The sequence below is a fragment of the Pteropus alecto genome, unplaced genomic scaffold (assembly GCF_000325575.1).
Source record: "Pteropus alecto unplaced genomic scaffold, ASM32557v1 scaffold21, whole genome shotgun sequence".
Classification (NCBI taxonomy): domain Eukaryota; kingdom Metazoa; phylum Chordata; class Mammalia; order Chiroptera; family Pteropodidae; genus Pteropus; species Pteropus alecto.
In genome coordinates, this window is record NW_006436282.1 from 28,859,657 (window position 1) to 28,881,890 (window position 22,234).

The 22,234-nt window shown below is 53.5% G+C and overlaps 1 long non-coding RNA gene across 1 annotated transcript; it reads left to right on the forward strand.

Moving 5' to 3' along the window:
* Positions 1-14,488: 14,488 nt before the first annotated feature.
* On the forward strand, positions 14,489-16,946 carry LOC112479751. The gene is made up of 3 exons (XR_003046327.1): positions 14,489-15,231; positions 15,647-15,805; positions 16,052-16,946. It is a non-coding gene; the product is annotated as an uncharacterized LOC112479751 (long non-coding RNA).
* The last annotated feature ends 5,288 nt before the right edge of the window (positions 16,947-22,234 follow it).

Genomic DNA, 22,234 nt, shown 5'->3' on the forward strand with positions numbered 1-22,234 from the left:
GCCGTCAGACCCTTGAAAACAGAGAGCAGGTGGCAGTGGCCAGGGCCCGTGGGAGGGGAGCCGCCCAAGCGCACAGGGTCAGAGCTGCGAGACAAGCCGGCGTGGACATCCGCCCACGGCGAGGCGCGTGTCATCGACAGTCCTGCGCTGCGCACTTAGAAACGGTCTGCGCGGTCAAGTCGATGTTTGTGTTTTTACCACAATAAACAAATTTCAATCATCATTCATTACAGCTAGCGTTTCGCCTTTTCATTTTCACAGGACGTTTTGAAAGAAGAGTAAAAACCGACTTTCGGTTTTGCTCTGGCCCCGGCGGCCGAGCCTGGGTCTTGGGACCTGGACCTTCTCTGCCCTCAGCGCGGCCGTCGGCCCCTGACGCCCACTTTGTCGTTTCGGAAAGGTGGCTTTCGCTGTAACTTGTCCCAGATGATCTAAAACAGTGCCACAAGCCCTTCCCCTAGCCAGAGCCCGGTCAGATGGACAGAGGGCGGGGCCCGGCGGGAGGGCCGAGGTCGCGGGGGACAGAGCGAGGACGCTGGCTCAGTTTTTGGTATAAATGTAGCCGAGATGGAAACCAGCAACGAAGGAGGTTACGAGGCGCGAAGCTGGAGCATTTTCAGAGGGAACGGGACAGCGAACCTGACGACGGCCCATCACTGCCCGATCCTGACTGCTCATGTGTCCCAGCGAAGAATCCACGTCCGGGACCCGCGCCTGAGACCCGGTTTCAGCGGTTGCTTTGAGAAGTCGGCGAGAGCAGGGCAGGCGCAGAAGTTCCGACCGGGGACCTTGAACGCGCTCCAGGACCGTGAGCTCGGCCCGCTGGCTCTGAGGGACCTAGAACGCGCTCCAGGACCGTGAGCTCGGCCCGCCGGCTCTGGGGGACCTTGAACGCGCTCCGGGGCCGTGAGCTCGGCCCCGCCGGCTCTGGGGGACCTTGAACGCACTCCGGGACCGTGAGCTCGGCCCGCCGGCTCTGGTGAGCCGTCCTCAAAGGCCAGTGCAACAGCGGGGGAGTCCGGGGCACTTCAGAGCAAACTGGCCGCGTCCGGAGCACGCTGCCGTCGGAGCACTGAGCGGTCATGATCCCGTGCAGGTGAGCACAGAGCAACAGGTGCGGCTGGGCCACATCCAGGTGGCGGCACTTACACGCTGGTGGCTCTGGCCCGGCCCCCCCCACCGTGCTGTGGGTCCCTCCGCACCGCGAGGAGGGGCATGGCAGTTCCTGCCTCATTAGATGGCCGGGATGACAGCATGAGCGAACGCGTGTGAACGGAACAGGAGAACGGGGCCTGGCGCGGACGGAGCGTTCGGTGGCCGTTATTTATCATCACCGTCTCCGCCACGTGTCCTCGCTGTCCCGTGCGGACTGCACTTCAGCTTAGCAAGCTCTGCTCGTCAGGGGAGTGTTGCGTGGATCAGTCTGCACTCATCAAACGATTAAAATAGCCCCACGGCGGGGTCCCGTGCTGATGGGGGGCCGGCCTGGCACCCAAGGGCAGGGACTAGATCGGGGTGGGCGGCCGTTTCCCATCGCTGCCAGGAACCCGCCACGCAGGTTTCGAGATGGCTCTTGTCAACAGCATGAAAGGAGTTTATTTTTCATGCCCGCTCTTGAAATATGCTAGAGATGCTACCAAAAAAAATGAGGACAAGAAGCAGGAGGCGAGCGATCTTAGACGCACGTGAGATCTAAGGTAGTTTGGGCCTCGCTTGCTTCTATTCCAGAATTGTGCCTCAGTGGTGACATCCCAGAGCTGGCTGAGGGGCTGATGGGAAAAGCAAACGGTCCACTCTCTGGCACCGCAGGGCCTCTGCTCTGCTCCTGTCCACCATGCACCCCAGAGGCCAAGGAGCCCCGGCATCAGAAACCCCCAAATGCCTTTGGAATTCCAACCCGACGCTACCAACAAGGAATATGGGAAGTTGGGGGGCCTGGAAAACGACTCAAAATCATCAAGTCGAATTCCATTTGAGCTGTTTGTTTAGATGTCAACCTCACTGTGCGTGTGAAGCTGGAATCCCTCCCATCCCCCCCACCCGCCCGCAGACTTCAGTTCTGAACGTGTTTCTGCCCCGAGGCGCAGCCGCACCCTCTCCTGCCTCCCCAGCCCACGAGCTCCAGCCCCACGTCTGAGGAATCGCTCCCTCCTTCACGCTGCGCAGTCCCTCAGAAGGGAATGGCCTCGCCCAGGGGGCCCCAGGATGACCGCCTCTCCTAAAAGGTCCCTAGGAGTCATTTGGACATAAAGGTTCCTACGACAGAGCTCTCCGCCCTCACACGGCGGTGCCGCCTCCATGCTCACGTGATGACTGCCACCGAGAGGCAGGCCGCAGCTCTCAGACGGACCCCTCAAGTCTCTCAGACTCAGCGTCCGCTTCCTTCCACTCGCTCGCTTATTGGGGCTCTGAGTCTCCTGCCCCTCTGTGTACAATTCTTATACGACCTTTGGGCCACGTGCCTCTGGAGGTGGCACCCTGCAATGACATATTTGACTCCAGGTGTGGTGTGACAGTTCGAGGTAGGTACATGATAACCAGAGAAGCAGATTATTTTTACTTAAGAAGCTTCTGGAGAAAACCTAGACTATACTCAGTAAATACTTTCATCTACTCTCAGGATGGGCGAAGTGCCCAAACTGTCATTTTTCTCTTTGCTGCTTTGAAATCCAGGGAGAATTGGACGCTCTCCAGTCTTACCCCTTTGACCTTGACGAAAGGCTTGTCCGTCTCACCCAGAATCCCGCGTAGGAGCCCGAGCAGCACCAGGCTGGGTGTCGTCCTGCCGAAAGCCAGCAAGCCATCTTCCCCTGCTGGCTGCGGACGTGTGGACCCCATGACCAGCTCAGGGAATGAGCAACCCTCGGGCTTTCCTCTCCGGCTCAGTGGGCATCCTGGGCGACTGCCGTCTGTGTCTGGTCGCTGTCGGTCACTACGGCAGTCTCGTTTTCCAACATGAAAAACTCCAGTGCTGATTGACTCAGAGTTTGTCCCAGGCCCTATCCCCCGCCGTCTGTGCTCGGCCCAGGCCACGTCGGTCACTACGGCAGTCTCGTTTTCCGACATGAAAAACTCCAGTGCTGATTGATTGAGTCAGAGTTTGTCCCATGCCCTATCCCCCGCCGTCTGTGCTCGGCCCAGGCCAGAGCTGCAGTCCCCAGAGCAGCTGTGGGGTCTGTCCCTTCCGTCCCCCACCCCCTCCTCTGTCTCCTCGAGGGTCTGGTCGTGGGCCACCCTTTAACCTGGCTGGCGCTGTCGGTGGGTGTCTCCTTTGTCCTGGGGAAGATCCGAACGCTGGGCCCTGTCCCCTGGTGCATTTCTGAGGCCGGCCCCGCCCCCCATCCCACAGACCACCCAGCGCACTGCCTTCTGGCTCAAGCGCGGTCCTTTCCATCCGCTTTCTTCACGTCGGGTCGAATTCCAGAGTCCTGCCCTGGGTCCTCGTCCAGCGGGCGTCCTTCGGGGGCACCTGTGGTGATGACCCTCGAACTGTGGGCGTGGTCTCCGTGCTCCGGCCGCTCCACCAGGCCCCCATCCCACGCCCTCTCAGGCGAGAATCGAGTGCCAGTCCCCGTGCTGCTCGGACTCTGGGGACTCGTGCCAAGCTGTCTTAGGTGCCATGGTCGTCCCCTCGCTGGCCCCTCTCGCCCCTAAAACATCTAACTGTAGGCCGACAGCTCCTCGGTAGAGTCCTCTTGCTTTGACAGCAGTCTGCATTGAGCCGCTGTCTTAAAACGTTGGCACCTTCCTGCACGCTGCTACACTTCGGTAAGGGAGTCCGTCTAAACACCTCGACCTTGCGCTTGCATTCACAGTTACAGCGCGTCTCGCCTACGACTTCCGGCAGGCTTAGGATGCTCACGTGCCTGTCGGGGGCTTCCGGGCCCGCGTGAGGACCGAGCAGTGGTCAGGACACTCGTGTGGCCTGGGGGTCAGCGTGTGTGTAACCGAGGAGATGAACAGGGGGTTAGGGTTTTCAGGGGCGCCCGCTGTGTGGGAAAGACTCTAGCAGCTGAGAGCCTTGTCACTTGAGAACGAGAATAGTAGGGTATTTGTTTCTCTGTTTTATAACTTCAGACGGGTCGAACGGGTTTTTGAAAAGGGAGAAATGCATAAACTCTTTGGTTGAAATCAAGAAGGGGCAGTTGGACCGAAGAGTAAGCTAGGTGACCGAAGGCCACTTCGTCACTTCCGAAACATATGTGTGTTTGCCTTACTGTTTAGATACTGCACTTAAAATAGTGACAACTGCCTTCCACCTTTTGTTACCTTTCCTCTCGTTAATCACTCCTTCAGAGAACGCCTTACCCTGACGGAAACAAAACCTTCCCGTTGGGGACAGGAGGCCACATTTCTCGATGCTGCACTGGTCTTAGCGATCGTCCCATGGACACTGCAGCGCGCCCTGGCTACTCTGAGTCCCAGCGCTGCTGCGGGCTTGGCGGGGCATCGCTGCCTTCACGGAAAACAGCTCTTTATCGCGTTAGATGACCTTGAAAGTCAGGCCACGTCCTTGTTGTCTCTGGGTGTTTCTTTTTAAAGCTCTCTGTTGGAGAAGGTGACTTTCTGATACGGCTCTGCATGGTTTAACATGAGGCATAACAGCTGTGCTCTGTGAGATAAGCCACTTTTGCAAACAATGACCCTTATTCCTCATTAAGGAGGTAAAATTCACCACTTAAAGTTAAAAATAGGTTAACCAATTTTGCAGGCCACTCATTTCAGTGTATTGTATTCCTGCGCATTCCAGAGGATAGAAAGACACAGCCCAACGGCTCATGGGGGAGAATATAAGAAGTTGCTCATAGATTGGAGGGTTTTTTGGTGAGTTACAAAGTGGATTTCACTCACGGGGCAGTCTCGGAATCCTAGAGGCGTTGTTTTAAAAAAAGCGCACAGGTACAGGACCCTCAATAGTTATGACATTCGATCAGCATGCAGTTAAAAGCCCTTTGTCTGCGGTTCTGGCTCTAAATTCTCGAGCGGCTAGAAGCCCAGAATGAACTATGCGATACATTCTGGAAAGAAGAGATTAATTTGGCAGCTGGTACAGTTCTGGGCCCAGAGGGCGGTGAGCGGGCCGTGCTGCAGAAACCAGCTTCCCCAGGAAGCGTCTCCAGGCGCCTCCCTGGGAATAATCTGACTGCGTGTTCGACACAGAGATTTCTTTCAGCAGAAGAGCAAGAAACGCGGCAAGCTAAGCAACGAGCAGAAAACGAAATAGGCCCAAACTCCTTCGGTGAGTGCCGAACGTTCGTGCACCCACCCGCCCCCACACACACACCAAATCCAAAGCCCCAATCCCCAACGCGATGGTTTTTAGAGGAGGGTCTTCGGGGGTAATCGGGTTGTGAGGGTGCAGCCTTCATGAGTGGGATTAGTGCCCTTATAAAAGAGACGCTTTTTGGCATCTGTTGAGATGATCATATGATTTTTATCCTTCATTTCGTAATGCGGTGTATCGCATCTATTGATTTGCATTGGCTGAAGCATCTTTGCATCTCAGGGATGAATCCCACTCAACCATGGTGTATGATCCTTTTACTATGCCGTTGAACTGGTTTGCTAGTATCCTGTTGAGGACTTCTGCGTTTGGCTGGCACCTTGATCTTGGACTTCCCAGCCTCCAGAACTGTGAGAAATAAACATGATCTAGTTCTGGCCAAGGAAATATGAGAACAAGTCAGCTGGGGAGAATATTTTTCCCCCTGAGAAGAGCCAAAGCTCTAGCAGAAGAGCTACGTTTGCCTGCTCATCCCTCCCTGCTCATGGAGCTGTTACGTGAGGCCAGGCTGTCTGGGGCCCGGCAGACATCTCATGTTTAGCAGGTGTTAATTCTGTGGATGAAACCACTGAGCTGCTGACCACCCCCGAAAGGACCTCGCTTTGAACTTCTCATTCCTTGTGGTTGGAGCTTCTGTCGGTTGGAGCTGAGAGCATTTCAGCCGCTGCAGACAGTCTGAAGTCTGGGCGGGAGGGAAATGCCCTGTCACACCGCTGCCTGAAGGACTGTTCGAGCTCCTTCCTCATTCCATCTCTTAGCTGCTGCTGTGGTCACTCAGTGGCCTAGGAGCCCTGAGGACGAAGCTTCCGTGGGCTCGGGGGCGTGTAGAGCAGCCCGTATTCCCAGACAGAAGCTGGCCTCTACCCGGGTCATGTGAATGGCACCCAAATCCTCCTCCTCAGCATGGGAAGGAAGATAAAACGATTTCCCTGTATCCGCTTCTGGGTCTGAAATTCTGTTGGTGGAGAGTAATTTTCTCAGTCCTCGAGAGTCCCGTCTCAAGTCACATGCAGCTGGCCCTCTGCATCTACGGCCCCCACGTCTGTGGATTCAGACAGTCACGGATCAAAAACATTCAACAAGAAGTTAGACTTCTGCTGACATGTACTATGTAGTTAGGTCTATGACGGTTGCCTCTGACTGAACATGTGCAGACTTTTTTCCCTTATCATCCTCCCCTAAACAGCATGGTGTGACAACGGTTTACGCCGCCTTTCCATCCATCATATTAGGCATGATGAGCAATCTAGAGATGACTCAAAGCGTATGGGAGGATGTGCAAAGGTCAGATGCAAATACCGCTCCGTTTGATCAAAGGGACTTGAGCGTCGCAGGATTTTGGTATCCCCAGCAGTCCTGGAACCAATGCCACCTCCCCCAGGGTACCGAGGGGTGACATGAACTGAGATGCAGAACTGGAAGATGGGGACAGGACGAACGGAATCTCAGGGTCTCTGAGATGGTAGGCATCTCCGAGGTCGCCCAGCCTCGCGCCTCTATTTTGTAGATGAAAAATACCATAGATGAGAGAGGTTCGTGGTTTACGCAGAGAGAATGTCCACCTTGGAGCCAGAGCCCCGGTTTTCTGTAGATTTATACTCTGCGCTCCGCCCCCCACCCCCCAAGTTAAGTGTGAGAACGGCACAGTTTGAATGCCTGGAGGAACTTTGTTATAATTTTTCTATCTGGTCTGGAGTCTGTGGGCTTATGGCTTCATTTGATCCGCAGTTGGGGGTGAGGCGGGGCATGAGCAGCATGAGAGGGATTGCCGATAGACGCGAGGACACAGACCCCTGGCCACTGGCCTCGGGAGTTTGGGGAGGTCCAAGCCAGCTCTTGCCCTCATGTGCTGGAAAGGGCGGTTCCCACTCTCGCCCTGCCCACCTCACCTGGGGGACGGAAAATACCTGCTCGTTTCTAATAAACAACCCACTTAACGTCTGGACGTTTGTTAGTCCATTTAACAAACGTCATCGCATGCTCTGTTTACAATGGCATCGCATTCTTTAACCTATTTCTGGGATTTATAAAACTAATCACTGCTATGTATGTTTATTAGAGTTTCGGAGACTATTTCTGTGAGATCTTCAAATAAAAGTGTTTCTTAAAATGTTAGGTTAAATTATTCAGACATACTCCCATGTTTTTGTGGAGTATTTAGGGATCTGTAAAGACATGCACGCACCATTTGAAGAAATCTGACCTTTTATAAAACAGCAAGAATTTATTGCAATGTGAACAATAATCGGCCTCTGCTTTAGACATTCAGATGTATAAAATATATATTATAAAATAAATATATATAAAAATATATAAAATATGTATTAAATATATAAATAGAATAAAATCTAGAAAATATGTTATATTGATAAAACATAAATATATGTATTATAAAATATATATTTTTTAAAATATAGTTTTTAAAGATATTCTTTCAAAAGAGCCACATTCGCGATGATTTTTGTTGTTATGTTTGCAGACAGCCTTACAGTCCTCTCTCAAGCATTCCCAAAACCATCGATCTTGGAACGGTTTCTGTGTTCTCTTGCCCTCTGCTGGCTAAACTGAGACGTTCCTAAGAAACACGTCAATTAAATACCTTACAGTCACCAATGCACGGCCTCTGTCCTGATCATTTTTAGTCCGCTTTGGCAAAAGCCCCCTTAACAACTGAAATTGGTTCAGGAGAGGCCTCCCCATGACCTGCCCCTCGGGCCTGGGAATTATCATGAGCGGGGAGCCCGTCGAGACCCTGCAGACTCATGAGAAAACTACCTCTCCCTTAAAGAGTTTAAATTAGGGTGTTGGCCCATAATAAGAGGTAGAAATAACATTTTACGACCTATTTATAGAGCAGGGCAAACATCTCATTACTGTCTTATCATCCTGCAGTGACTCTCCTCCCCCCCAGCGCCCCAAGGTGCCTCATCTCGTCCTGAGCTCAGGATGCCGTTTTAACTTTCTGTGCCCGAGCCTGTCGTGTACTGAGGTCTCCGACGCTCTCGTGCACGCGGGGCTCTCATGCATACGTCTGTAATTAAATCTGGTTACTTTCTCTTGTCGATCTGCTTCACGTCGATTGGATATTAGACCAGCGGGAAGAACCTCAGAGGGGCAGAGGAAGGTTCCTGCCCCCCGCACACAGTCTTCACGCCAGAGAGGAAAACCTAGCTGCCGACCCCCGCCTCACTCCAAAACGCCCATGACTGATGGCTCCAGCTCGTGGGACCTGTCCATTCCCAAGCGTCTACCGCATTCACGCCCTGCATCCTGTGATTAGCACCTTATTATACACTATACTGTTCCCTAATTGTCTCTACTGCATAATTTGGTAGATATATCAGTGTGTAAATATACGCCGTATCATTCTGTTTGGGTTCTTAATTGCTTGGTGTTTGTCTTGTTTTCCCAGTGTTACTGCCAATCCCATGGGCCCTTCAACCCCATGAACTGGATTCAGAAGAGACCTTGGGCCTGGACACTAAGCCATCACACATGCCCTCGACGTTCATTGGGTGAGGAGGGGCCGCTGCTCTGGCTGTGACCCCAGCAACCTCAGGCACCCTCCAGTCCGCCTGCAGTGGTCTGGAGCACACGCCCTCAGGTAAGATCAGCCCTTCCCTGGGGACGTCTGGAGTCCTGGGGTCGGCCGTGGAGTGGCTGCTGTTCTTGGAGTTCCGCGTTCCCGCTTACATCTAGATTGAAAGCTGTATTTTTCTGTCTCCTAGTTATTTTGGAGGTTCAAGCTTCTTTCTCTCTCTTTCCCATCCTTTGTTAACTTGGTTTTTGGTGGCGGGGGGGTGTTTGTTTTTTGAGAGGAAGGATGTGTGCATAGATTTACATCTGGGCGGCTGGCATTATTATCTTACAGGACAAACTGTAGAAGTTCCCTTCTGGGTTTTTGCTTTGTTCTGTTTTCTCGGCGAGGGTGAGGTACGAACAAGACAGTTGGCGGGTGGGAGGAGAGAAGACCAGGTGTGACTAGCTGTCTGGGCCGGGGCGGGGCGGGGGAGTGTGGCTGGACGCTGCCGGATGGGGCAGTGCGCCCGCCCAGGAGCTCGGAGGCACCCCTTACCCTTTGTGGTTTGTGGTCACCGAGTTAAAGTAAAACCAGTCAGCATGATCAGCGGCTTTTCTGCATCCACATTCTGCTGCATCCTGTTGTGGTTTTAGCAACGAGGACAAAGAAATGTGCACGCAGACAGGGGGAAGACGGAGAGCACCTCTGCGGGACAGGGAGCCGGGCAGATAGGAACACGTGCCGTGGTCTTGGATCGGGTGTCAGGCGTCGGGGGCGCCGATCTAGGCCCCCCCAAGTCAATGTGCTTATTGCGATCCCATTCAAAGTGGCCATTTACTTTTTTTTTCTGGAGTCAGCAAAGTTGATTCTAAAGTTCAAAAGAAGAGTGAATAAGCAAGAACCTCCGGAAGCCCCTCAAATGAGGCACAGCGGACAGAAGATATGAACAGGCCGTTCGAAGAAGGAAACTAGAAAATAAACAAAAATCAAATGGCCTTTAAGTACCCAAGAGGCTACTTGGTCTTGCTTATGTTAAGAGACAAGGGAATTAAAAAGTATTTGAAAATATTATTGGTTATCTACCTGACTGGCAAAACCTAAGAAGTCCGAGGACAGCCTCTGTTGGGGAGGCCACGCAGGAACAGGAGCCGTCCTTGTGGCTGAGAGTGTGAAATCGTGTGGCCTTTCTGGAGGGTCCTTTGAAACTAGTGAAGCAACGTTTGCATTCACCTGTTGACTTAGCAATTTTACGTTTAAGAATCTCTAGAAATTCAAAGCAATATGTGCACGGTGTTCATTGAAATATTATTTGTAATAGCAAAAGGTTATAAACAATCCAAATATCCATCAATAGGACATTTGTTATATAAATAGAAAACAGCAGCTGTTTGTTAAAAAAAAAAAAAAGAAAAAGAAAAAGAGGAACTCTCTCAAAACAAGACTTGGAACCAAAGATTCGGTAGGTAGATAAAAGACATGTATAAAATACCGTAGAATGCCACTTTTTGGTAAGAAAGGAGGAGAGTCAAGGATGTTTGATTATTTTTGCCAGAAACAAACGCCTTGGAAAGGTGAGTTGAAAACGAGTAAAAGTGGTTTTCTAGAAGGGCAGGAAAAAGGCGTTGGGGAGGTGGAGACGCAGGTGACACCTCTCTGAATACACTGAACAAAGTCAACGTCCTACACATTTTCACACAGTATTGAAATAAGATGAAGAAGGAAAGCAAAAGCGAACTTGAAGCGAATGGCAGCAGGTGGAGGGGCGGAGCCTGCTCTCCACGCGCACGCGCAGACGAGGGTCCGCGCGCGGCCTGCAACACACACCTCCGTCATTTACCCACGTCTGGCCCATGGCCCCGGGCCCTGCTGCCGTGACTGTCTGCTGTCTCTGGCAACCAGAACATTGCCCGGCTCCTGCCCATCGCGGCCCTGCTGGATCGGTGCCTGCAGGTAGCTCCCTCCATCTGTCTTGTCACCTGTCTGACGAGCAGTGCTATTTTGGATTCACGGAGGAATGAAGCTCTCTTGAAAAATGTCTCCGTGCAGATGAGGAAGTTGCTTCCAGTAGGTCGGATCGCGTAATGATCGGGAGAGGCCTGGCTCGCTGAGCATCGCCTCGGCCGCCCGCACCCCTCCCACCGCTTCATTAACTCCGTGAGACCCACCAAAAGGCTCCCTGGGGGGTCCCCCGCCTTCCGAGTTCTGCCCTGGGAGCGAGACACGTGGATCTTCGCTCAGACTAGCGACCGACTCGTCTTCCTCGACTCAGTTTCCAGTTTCAGCTACACCTGTCTCTCTGGGTTGTGGGGGCTGCTGGCTAGTATGCATGCGACACTGAGCACAGCGCCCGTCCTTCCCCGAAGGGTGCCACTGATAAAAATAGCATTACTATTCCTACTAAAAAGTGTAGGAAAAAAAGATTGGAAGGAAATATATCAAAACGTGGACAGTCGAGTGGTCGCCGTGGGGTGATGACATGATTGTGCTTTTTATCTTGGCGATTTAATCTTTCCTGGACTTTTCCTATCTCGTAAAATGATTATACAGTAGTTTTATAATCAGAAAATGTTAAGAAAAATAATAATTTTATATAACCTTTAACAGTTAAAAAATTATCAGTTCTCCTTCCATGATTCTGTCCTATTTCTCAATAATAACTCACAACAACCAAAAACTCAAATTAAGTAAAAGAAGTTGTGTCGATTCATTTGAATAACAACCTGGAGAGTTAATATGAACATACAGACCCAGGGCCTGGAAAAAACAGTCCGTCTGCAAACAAATATGGACAAGAAGGAAAACTGGGGCCTTGATCTGAGCACAGAGGTGGCAGTCAGAACCTGTGGCGCCGGCGAGCCGGTGGCCCGCCTCGAAGGGCTAGCCAAGGACGCCAGGCTGAGACGAGGGCCGGCGCCACTGCCACCCTCCGCCACGACGGTGACCGCCGGGGAGCAGGGCGAGGGGGCACATCTGCTGCCGAGGGGGGCACCCCCTCCAGGGCCCCTCGGAGCGGGGAGCAGGGAGCGGAGAGGCGGGACGTGCCCACCCTCGCTTTAGCCACCCCGGGTGGGGCGCACGTACCCTGGCGGGGTGGCTTATTTGCGTCATCCGGGGGTGAGGGGAGCCATCAGAGATTGGAGCCCGAGAGGGAAGGAAGTGGCATCGGTGGTGGCGGCCGCGCTTGCTCCTCGGACCTGCAGCTGCTCCCACCTGCTGTCCCTCGCAGAGGCTGCGGTCAGTGCTGCGAGAGGAGCCGTGGGGACCGGGGAGGCGTCTGTGGCCGCTGCGTCCTCATGCGGGGACGTCTCAGCCCCCCGCACTCCACGGCTGAGGAACGGGGCGAGGGGCCCTGGACGCGAACCTGGGCCTGGCGCACTCGAGGCTTCGGGGTTTCTGCCCGCGCGGGTCCCCCAGCAGGTGAAGACGCCCAAGTGCGCTTCCCGCGTGGCCCGCGACGTCCGCAGTGCGCCCCGAGCCCCGCAGCCCGAAAGTCAGACCCAACCCTCGGGCTCGCGGGCCTGCGGCAGAGCAGAGCGCAGGACGGTGGTGGCGGGAGAGCCTGGGACGGCGAGGCCACGGCGGGCGCCCTTCTCCCCGGCAGCGCCCTCGGGCGGCTCAGGCGCCGCGAGGGGCCCGTCGCTCTCCGGGAAAACACACCCGAGTTTCCCTTCGCTTCGCTTTCTCCGTCGTCCCCAAGCGGTTCCTTTCGTCGCTTCCTCCCGGCTCTCACGTGATGCTTTCGGAGGAACGGGACCCACGTTCCCAGGAAGGAAGGTGGCGCCCGTTCCCGCCCAGGGCGCCCCCTGATCCGCGGGCGCGTCCCGGGGTGTCGCCCGGCACCTGCCCGCGGCCCGAGCTCAGGAGGCTGACGCCCGGAGAAGGAAAACACCAGGCGGAGCAGGGGGCGCAAGGCGGCGGCGTCGGTGCGGCTGAGACGAGGGGGAGGTCAGGAGGTCAGGAGGTCAGGGCGGACGGTGGGCCCTGAGTGCGCTGCGGGGCGGCCTGCCTCGGGAATCAGGCCGCACCTGCCCCAGGAGCGAGGTGACTCAGCGTTTCCTCTCAGCCTCGTCCAGGCCCACCCAGAGGCCCCGGCCAGGCTGGCAGCTGCTGCGACAGGCCCGGCTCCTTCCGGCCCCTGGCTCATTGTAGGTCTGCGCGGTAAACGCCCTTTTATCTCTTTTGTTAACTTGGGCCAACAGCCCGATCTGGTCAGGCTGCTTTGTGCGGGCACCTTGTCACACAGTAACAAGGCGCCATTATTGGCGGTCACCAGGTGCCGACATGGTGTGAAGAACTTCACTCAGACATCCCTTTTGATGCCCAGAAGCAGAGCACAGGCAGGCATCATCTCCACCTGCAGGTGCCAAAGCTGAGACTTAGAGACGTGAATGAAATTGTCAAGGACCAAGACTGTCACTCAAGCCTTTTACCTAAGTGTCCATGCTCTTAACCTGTACCCTCTGCTGCCCAACGGAGAACACAGGTCGCTGAGCTTAAAAATCGAAAGGGATCATGCGCAGGAGAAAATTAAAAGCAAATGGTGGGCCAAGGACACGGTGAGAAGAGAGGGCGGAGGGAGGGAGGCCCAGGCCGTGGGCAGAAAATCCAGGTGGTAGAACCGCTGGAACTTTGGCCAGGTAAGGTAAGGTCCTACCTAGTGGCTTGTTCGCCTCGTTAAGGTGAATGTGTTCTGTTATCTCCAGTTATTATGCGTTCCACGGATCCACTGTCCGTATTCTGCCAGCCGCCAGGGGACAGCTGTGTCTTCAGTGTCGCCGGAGAGGGATCACTCACAGCATTGCCCCATCTCCTACCCTCCCTGAAAATCTTACTATTAAAGGAACTGGGTAAGTCGTCTTCAGGTCGTTGTTGAAATGTACACGTCGTCCTGTCAAACCCCACTAGGGCAAGGACTTGGTCCTGTTTGCCCCCATGTCCCCAGCTGTGGGAACGTACAAGGAGATCTTGTGTATTGAATCAAGAATGTGTAATTCAATGAATCGGAAGGTGAACGGGAGGCAGAGTGTCCTCCGAAGCCTTCGTTGCTGCTTGTCTGGCTGCTGCATTCACTGTGCAAAGCAGAAAACGGAGGGGAATAGGTCACAGGTGATACCTGGGGGAGGGGATGAGGTTGGCTAGAATTAGGGGCGGGACAGTCTAGAGCTTGGGGCTCTGCAGTGGGAGACCCTGGAGAGCTGCGGCTCCTGTCAGTTTCCCAGTCTCGCTTCCTCCTCACCTCAAGGTCAAAGTCTCTACGCCGTCCTCCCATCCTTCCCTCGACTCCCAGAGAGTCGTCCTTCCGATGTCACGAGGCCGAAGCCTCTAGTTCGGGGCCTTCTGCCATTCTGGCCTTACTCTCACCTCGCAGTGAGCATAGGTACCCTCAGGAAAAGCAAAGCAAACGAAAACCCGATCTGACTGCGATGCTCTTTCTGGTCATCACCCCGTGTCTCTTAAACATTTGTAAATGGTCTGCACTTAACCTTGTCCACTTCCCAGTAACTCTTAACCCCTTAAAACCTGGCTTCTGCTTCTACTGCTTTATAAAAAATTCTCTCTCTCCTTCCCTCCCTCCTTCCCTCCCTTTCTCTCTCTCTCTCTCTCTCTCTCTCTTTCTTTCTTTCTCTCTCTCTCTCTCTCATAGAAAACGGAACAGAACATTTTACACCAGATCTCTGGTGGTGCCTGATATTGCTTTCCCCTTCTTCCCTTTATGAATAAACTGTCCGGACTTTTAGCAGGGCATGTGGATGTCCAACTAGAGACTTCATTTCCCAACCTCCCTTGCAGCTGGGTGTGGACATCGGCCACGAGCTGCAGGCAACTTCCTGCTTCCCTAAAACCAACCGCTTGTTCTGTCCTTCGTCTTTTGTTCTCACTGGGATTAGCAGCAGCTTTGGAAGCTGGTGGGCAAGGTGGCAGGGCTGGCAAGTGGAGGACAGAGTCCTGCTCTGCCAGCCCTAGACTGATCACCCCTGGATTTTACATGAGAGGGAAATAAAAAATACTGTATTTCAGTCATTCGTTTGGGGGTCTCTCTGTTACATTAGCTGACCATGTGCCCTAATAAACTCCTTTGTTTCTTATGTAAAAGGTAACCTGCATTCAGTGTAGAAACCCCGTAACGTAACGATAAGTAGAAAGATGGTACAAGTCCCCTTGGCCCTTCGTTTTTCTGGCTGATTATTCTCCGTCGCCCGTGCTCAGCTGCCTTGTCTCCCCTGCCTACGATCTTGGGCAAAGCCCAGAACTAAGTTCCCCGCCCTCTCATCTCTCTGTGCTTTGTCACAGAGAGTGACTCATGCAGTGATTGATTTAGTCACTACATTGTCATTCATTCAAAAATGACTAGTGAGGACCTACGTTCTGCTAAGTGCTGGGGACACAAAAAGTAATCAGACAAGGAGCTCCCAGCCCGGAGAGGCAGGTATAAGCAAGTCCCTCTAACGCGGGGTGCTGGGAGCCTTGGTGGAGCCCTGCCTGTGGGCTGCAGAGGACAGCGCAAAGCCAGCTTGCTGGTGGCGGAGGGGTGGGTGTGGACGAAGGCCTCCGGGAGGAGGTGAGCCTGGGAAAGGGAGGTAGGAAGGAGGAGGGAGGAGGAGAGACGGAGGAGACGCCAGGCCTGGAGCGTAGCCAGGAACGTTTGAGTGCTTGCAGGGACCCACAGGCAGCCGGTGTCGGTGCTGGGGGCTTTCCACATGGGGCGTTAACGGGGTGTACTCAACAGAAGCGTGAAATCGTAGCTCTCGCTTTTAGACAGACGGGATTCCGGGTGGTCGGGTGAGGGGTCGCTTTCTGGGAGTCAGTTAAAGTGGGGACGGGAACCCGTTCTTTGCGGAAAGAGGCGATGAGGGATGGCTGCAAGGTATCGGCGTGAAGGACGAGGACAGAAATCAGTCTGAGGAACAGGAACTGAAATGGGCTTGACATGGCGACTGAAGAGGAAGAAAGAGGAGGAAGAATTAAAGATAATTCCTGGGGTTTCCAGCTCGGGCGGCTGGGTAAGTGGGGTGACGGGCTCGGTGGCCTCAGCTGTCGCTCGCCCACAAGGTAGGTGACTGTGAAGCCTGACCCCGGGGTCCCCTTGCTGGCACGGGCCACTCGAGGGCCTGGGAGGGGCCCTCTCGTGCTCTCACACGTGGATGCTTTTGCTTAGAGGGGCCAGGGCCTCGCAAGCGCGCTTGGGCTTCGGACACGCAGAACCTGCAGCCGCCCCCATTCGCTTTCTGTCCATTCGCCTCACACAGGATGAGTCCGTTTTCCCAGACGGAAACATTGCGTCGCGTTGCTCTGCCCTCGAAGGCCACTGTCACCGCGTCAAGGGCCTTTTATTCACCTCCTCTCTCTGCTGTCTCCCAGCAAATGTTTACGTTCTAGAAAGATAACTCGGACCTGTCGGTCAGCGAGCAGGGGGTCATCCGTGAACGTGCAGTGTTCGGTCCCCGAAGACGTATCTGCTGGTAGAGCCGCTTCAGGCGCAATGACTGCGTTCAGCTTTCTCGTCCACTGCTAGTTCTTATGCCCGTTATGTCTCTTCCACTTTAAACACCTGTCCCATCTCAGACTCGGCCTTGCAGTGGTGACGGGTGTTCGGGATGTCTTGTACCTACGGAAGCTTCTGGCATAAGCACACATCATTCTTCGTTATGGCCACGGGTACACCCAACACGTGATCACTTTGAAATGCCGTGTTTCATAAAGCTGAGTCAAAGGCAATTTGCACTCTAGAATGTTCATTCTGGGCTGTAAACCTTTGAACACTGGCTACTCAGCAGTTCCGACATCTGGAATAAAACAGCTGCGTCCTGCAGTCACAGACCCCTGTCCCGGACTTTCCTCTCACCCGAAAGAAGGGCGGTCTTCACTGCCGTTTGCCGCGTCTCTATCGATCGCCGTTTGCTGCACTGCCACCCGATTGGTGAAGTCCGAGCAAGTTCCTGCCACTCTGTGTATGAAAAAGCTGATTTCGCTTCCTAAGCTTCTCCCCCATAACGTCCCTTCTACTTCAATAGATTCTCACTGAGACACACTAAAATGAGACCCATAGTATCAATTTATGATTTTAGCAATCTTAATAAACAAGCGAGTCTCGCCGTGTTCTTTTTCCTTTAAGAATAAGACAGGCCTTGCATCTTTCTATGCAAGAACATACTGTGTGGCCTCATGTTACAAAAATCGCAGCTTGGTTAAAATTTCCACGAACAATCCTCCAGTTTTTTTTTTTTTTCTTGTGAGATGATAACGTATGGAGGAAAAGCTGTTATATAAATAAAATAAAGCTAGAGCATTACCCTTAGGAGACAGAAGACAGTTCTGAGGCATAGCACGCATCCCAGACCAGACCTTGCTCACCTCCCTTCTCGGCTTCTTCTGCTTCCTCGGCCTCCCCAGCTCTCTGTTGTACGTGGACAGGTACAAATCACAGGTGCGGTGAGCTTGACAGCACCTGCAGAGCCCAAGGGCTTCTCTGGGATAAAGACATCTGGGTTTTTCCAGCACAATTCTACAGAAGGGGTTATGAGCCGAGGAAAGAACAAATATATAGATATCATCCTAAGCGACGTGGGACAGACACAGGCTGGGCAGGTGGAGGATTGGGGAGTCCAGGATTTTTTGGGAAAATGTTGCTTCTGCACTATAATTCTCCTGCGGGCCCAAGCCGCGGACCTTCGTGGTGCTTTGGGGATTCGGGGATGAGCGTGTCGGAGCCTGGAGTCAAGCAGATGGGGAAGCGAGTCAGGAGCCCTGAGAGGTGACACGCAGCTGCATGGGGACTGGCCCAGCCGTGCAGGGGTGGAGCAGGCCCGCGGTCCTCGAGGGCCCTCAGCAGCTCCCGGACGGAGAACTTGGTCAAAGTCTAGTCTCCTTGATGTCACACGTGCACTCTCGTCCTGTGGCCCAGGGGAGACTAGAGGAGTCTTTAACAGAATAAAACCGATGAGCCCTAGGCCAGGAGCAGGGCTCCTTCCCCGCCCCGCCCCATGTCCACACACACAGCTGCCTTCCATGTCACCTCCACCGGGGCTGTCCAGGTGGGCAGGGGAGACTGGAAGACATTTTACATAAAGAGAGCAAGGAAGATGTCAAAGGCTCCCATCACCTGTTGGAGCTTGGTACCCCCAGAAGTGTCTCTGGGCACTCACGTAGCCGGGTGTCTGAAACAGAGGACTCATGTCGGTCAGTGTCCTGCTCCTCGGCTGATTGACACAGATGCCCCCTGCCCACCCCAGAGGCCAGTGGGGGTGAAGGGCCATTTCCCAGAGCTCTTTGGGCTCAGCGTTTTACATGATTAATCCCTGAGATGAACGGCTCTGTCAGGTGCATCTATGATGTCTTCCCTCATCCTCTGCTCTCCGCCCTCCCTCCCGCCTTCCCTCCGCCCTCCCTCCTTTCCTTCCCGCAGCCCTGGTCCTAGGGAGTTTCCTGCTCATTATTTTTCAAACAGTGTTGCTGCTGCTCCCAGCGCCCTGTGTGCCCTGATGTGACCTGCCGTGACCAGTGTCCTGTGTGCCCTGCTGTGACCAGTGTCCTTGTGCCCTTCTGTGACCAGAAATCTGCTCCCATGCCAATGGCTTCGTGAGCCTAGTGAGCTTAGGGCTAAGCCTGAGGTTTGCCGCTTAGACCCTTTTGCCTAGAGATGATTATATGAAGGCATAGGACATCGTTTTAATCATATGTCCTATTGTGTATTCTGAATTAAGAGTCTCAGTACGAGAATGTGCGACCACAGAATCCAAACAGATAATTGAGCCTCACGGCCCCGCTTCCCCGCTCTCCGATCAGCCGTCCTCCCACCCCTCTCCGATCGAGGAGGAGGAGGACACGCGTCGGTCTGGAATGTCGTAAGTGAGGTGGCCCAGCAGCCAGGTTACAGATGAGGTGTCGTCGTTTATTTTTAGACTCAGAGCTGCGCTCTGCCCTCGCTCCTCCCAGTCCTCACATCCACATGGTTCTCCTCCCCGTCCTGCCATGGTCGTGGGAGGGGGGGTGGCATCCGGGGACACAGGACACGCCCGGGCCCTGACCTCGTAATCCGTGTTTCTCGCTCTGTATCTGTGACAAAGGCCATAAGGGCTACGTCGCTCTGCCCAAAAGGTCGGGAGCTGGGAGCTCACAGCCGTGACAGCAGTTTGGGAACTACAGAGGCGAAGAGGCTGCCAGCGCCCTGTCTGCCAGCACCCCGACTGCCAGCGCCCCGTCTGCCAGCACCCCGTCTGCCCACCGACAAGTCTTCAGTCTCCTCTCCGTGAACATTCCGGGCACCCGAGGGCCCGGGCCCTTGGAGACCGAGCGCTTCCTCGTTCTCTGCCTCGCTTGGATGTACTTGTTGGGAGATGTTGATCCGTTTGGGTATCTTCCACATCCTAAGTGCTCAGTAAATATTTGCTCAACAAACAAGTGATCCTTGCTGCCGACGACACGTCGTGTTGGAGGTGCAGGCACAGTTCACGGCAGCGGGCATTCGTCTTCGGGCCGGCCAGTTAGCCGTGTCCCATGACTGCTAACTACTTACATGATAAATCCGCGGGCACGGGTGCCCACAGCATTTCTTTCGTCCTGTTTTTTTCATATCCATTTGTTTTCACAATCCAAAATTATGCACCAGACACTACCACTGTGACTGGCATTTTATATACATTCCTGGTAATTCTCACAATAGTGCCGTAAGGAGTTACCTTCATCTTTCATTCATTCCTTGGTCTAATCAGCAAGTGCCAGGCTCTGTATGAGATGCAAATGGACACACCGTGAATGGGACAGACAAGATCCTGGCCTTTATGGTGCATAGAAGCTGGGGCTTAGAGAAGTAACCAGTAGTTAGGGGACACACCGAGTGACAAGGTAGGATTTGAATCTGATTCCAAAGCTCACGCTGCCTCCGAATAGCGATGAGTAGAAAGAAGCTGCCACGTGCCGGTCCTTTACAGTTTTGCTCATCGTTGAAGGTTAAGTGACTTGCTCACGATCTCACGCCAGTGGCTGGCTGGGCAGGCCCCAGAGCCGACGCTGCTGTCTCGTAGAGCCAGGCAGACAGAGGTCCACAGCTCCTGCCCTGTAGGAGCTCACGGGACCGCAGGCGGAAAGAGCGGCAGAGCATCGCGGTCCCCAGCAGAGCAGAAGAACACGCCAAGAAGGGTGCGCATGGAGCGCTCGGGGCCGAGGAGGGACCTTTAGCCTAAGGGTCCCTGAAAGCAGAGGACAAGACCAAGTGCTGTGTTTGATGCATCTACGGGGCACTGTCTTTCAAGCCAGGAATGAACAGTTATTCTGAATGAGAACGATGAATAGAAATTAGAATTATTTTACCCCCCCCTTTTTTTCTCAGCAAATGTACTCACTGTATTTGAGTGGCCGATTGATTAGGTATAGCGCTGTAAGAAATGTTTCCATTTCAGAGATGTTAAATCGTCTAAAAATGTGGACCTTCAAATGAAATAGTTTTTTTCCTTTTTTAAATAAGAGTATATCTTGGTCTCTGTCCAGTGTATTTTAGGTAGAAAAAGCGCTGAAGAGCCACAGAGTATTTCTGCTTTCCCTGGGGCGGCCGTGGATTGTGCAGCGGTGCCCGCCAAGGGGCAGCGAGGTTGGGGCCCGGTCCGCGTTTCCAGGCCAGCACTGCCCCCCACACGGGCATCCGGGTGCCTTTCACGGCTTGTAAGGGCGAGAGCTGCTCTGCGGGCTGCAGTGGCCCTGGCCCCACTGCCACAGCAGCCGGGGGAGAAGTCTGTGGGCCGGGCCGGGACGGGACGGGATGGGACGGGACGAGACAGGACAGCACGTTTTCCATTCGTCCGCCGTCCACCCTCGACCCCGCAGGGGCTTTTCAGATTCCAAATCGAGTTACAGGTGAACTCAGGAATTAATCAAATCACTGTAAAATCTGTTAGTGAAAAATCGTATTGATTCCGTGTTATTACATAAAGATGAATTGTAATGTGGGGTAAATTTAAATAACCTCAACTGTCAGACATACAACATTTTTGCACGTAATTTCAGGGGTTTCGCAGACCGTCTGAATCCCATTTTTGGACCTCGGATCAGCACACCTGTAATATACAGAATGATTCAAAAAGAATCGACAAACGTGATGTGTGTTTATGTGTTTATAATGTTTGTTTATAACAAATATAATAAACAAACCTAATACTTTTCCTATGGCTAGAGCCCCACAGTTTGGTCACCACGGTCCGGCACGCCCACAACCATATATTTGCTGGTTACCAAAGAGTCCATTCTGCAAGTATCAATTCTTTTCGAGTGACCCGTGTCATCTAACGACTCCCTCTGAGAGGGTTTAAATGCCGACCCGGCCCTCCTCGCTGTGGGCGCGCTTATGCCGTGAACGCGTGTTTATTATGGCTCACTCTCCGAGCTGCCTTTGGTAGGCTGGATTCACGGTGCATGGAGCAGCCCCTTACTGGACGGCAGTAATTCTACTGTAAATGTCAGCGGTGACGCATTTCCTCCCCACCACGGCACCCCCCAAAAGTCAGATCCCGGCTCACCTCGCACGGGTCCAGAGCATCTCGGAGGGCTCAGAATCGTCATCGTTCCCAGGATGCTGTGAGCTGCTCCGGGGCTCATGCTCATAGGAAGGGACCATTTCCCGGAACAGTGGGTCACTGTTAGAGGGAGGCTCGACCCGGTTCCCTCGCGAGACCAGCCGGAGTGAGACGTGCATCCGACAAAGTGGTTCTGGTCACTAGCCAGAGGCTGTCTTCCACTTCCCAGATTCTGCCGCGAAGCTGTCGTGTTCAGTGTTTACTTTTCTGGCCAAATGTCGTCTTTAAGAAACATTTCCTTGGCGTGTTTGCTGAGAGAAGACTGGCTGGGGACTTTGACAGCGAGCCAGATGGGACAGGTGAGGGGGCGGGGCCGCATCCCTCCACCAGCTGAAAACGCCACGTGGTCTCACTGCAGCCGCGTCCGTGAGCATCGCCAGCTAATACGAGTTAAAACTGGCCTTCACGGCGATGCGTTTACTGGTCAGTTTAGAGGACAGCTCTTCGCGAAGTGGCAATCGACTCACTGATGTGCACATTCGTACTCGAATGTGTCATTACTTTTGAAGAGTTTTATTCCTTTTACTCTCTATCAATGATTTTTCGTTCTGAAGGTATCAAATAGTGACTAATTAAAGGAGAGTGTATTTCCTTACATTTTTCCTTTGTAAAAAAAAATGGAAGTGGAAATATTCATTTAAAAAAGACATGTTTTGATCATGAATGACAGCGGAAAGCACGAAATGCGGTATGAGGTCACCAGGGCCCGGGCCGAGCGTTGCACTTCACCATCCGGGCAGCAGGGGTGAGTGATATGGGGCATTTGTGTGTTAGTGACATTCACTAGCCATGATTCGGTGGGTGGCGGTGTTCCCCGCCTTACACATAGACGGCCCACAAATACTTGTTGATGTTATTCATAGCGAA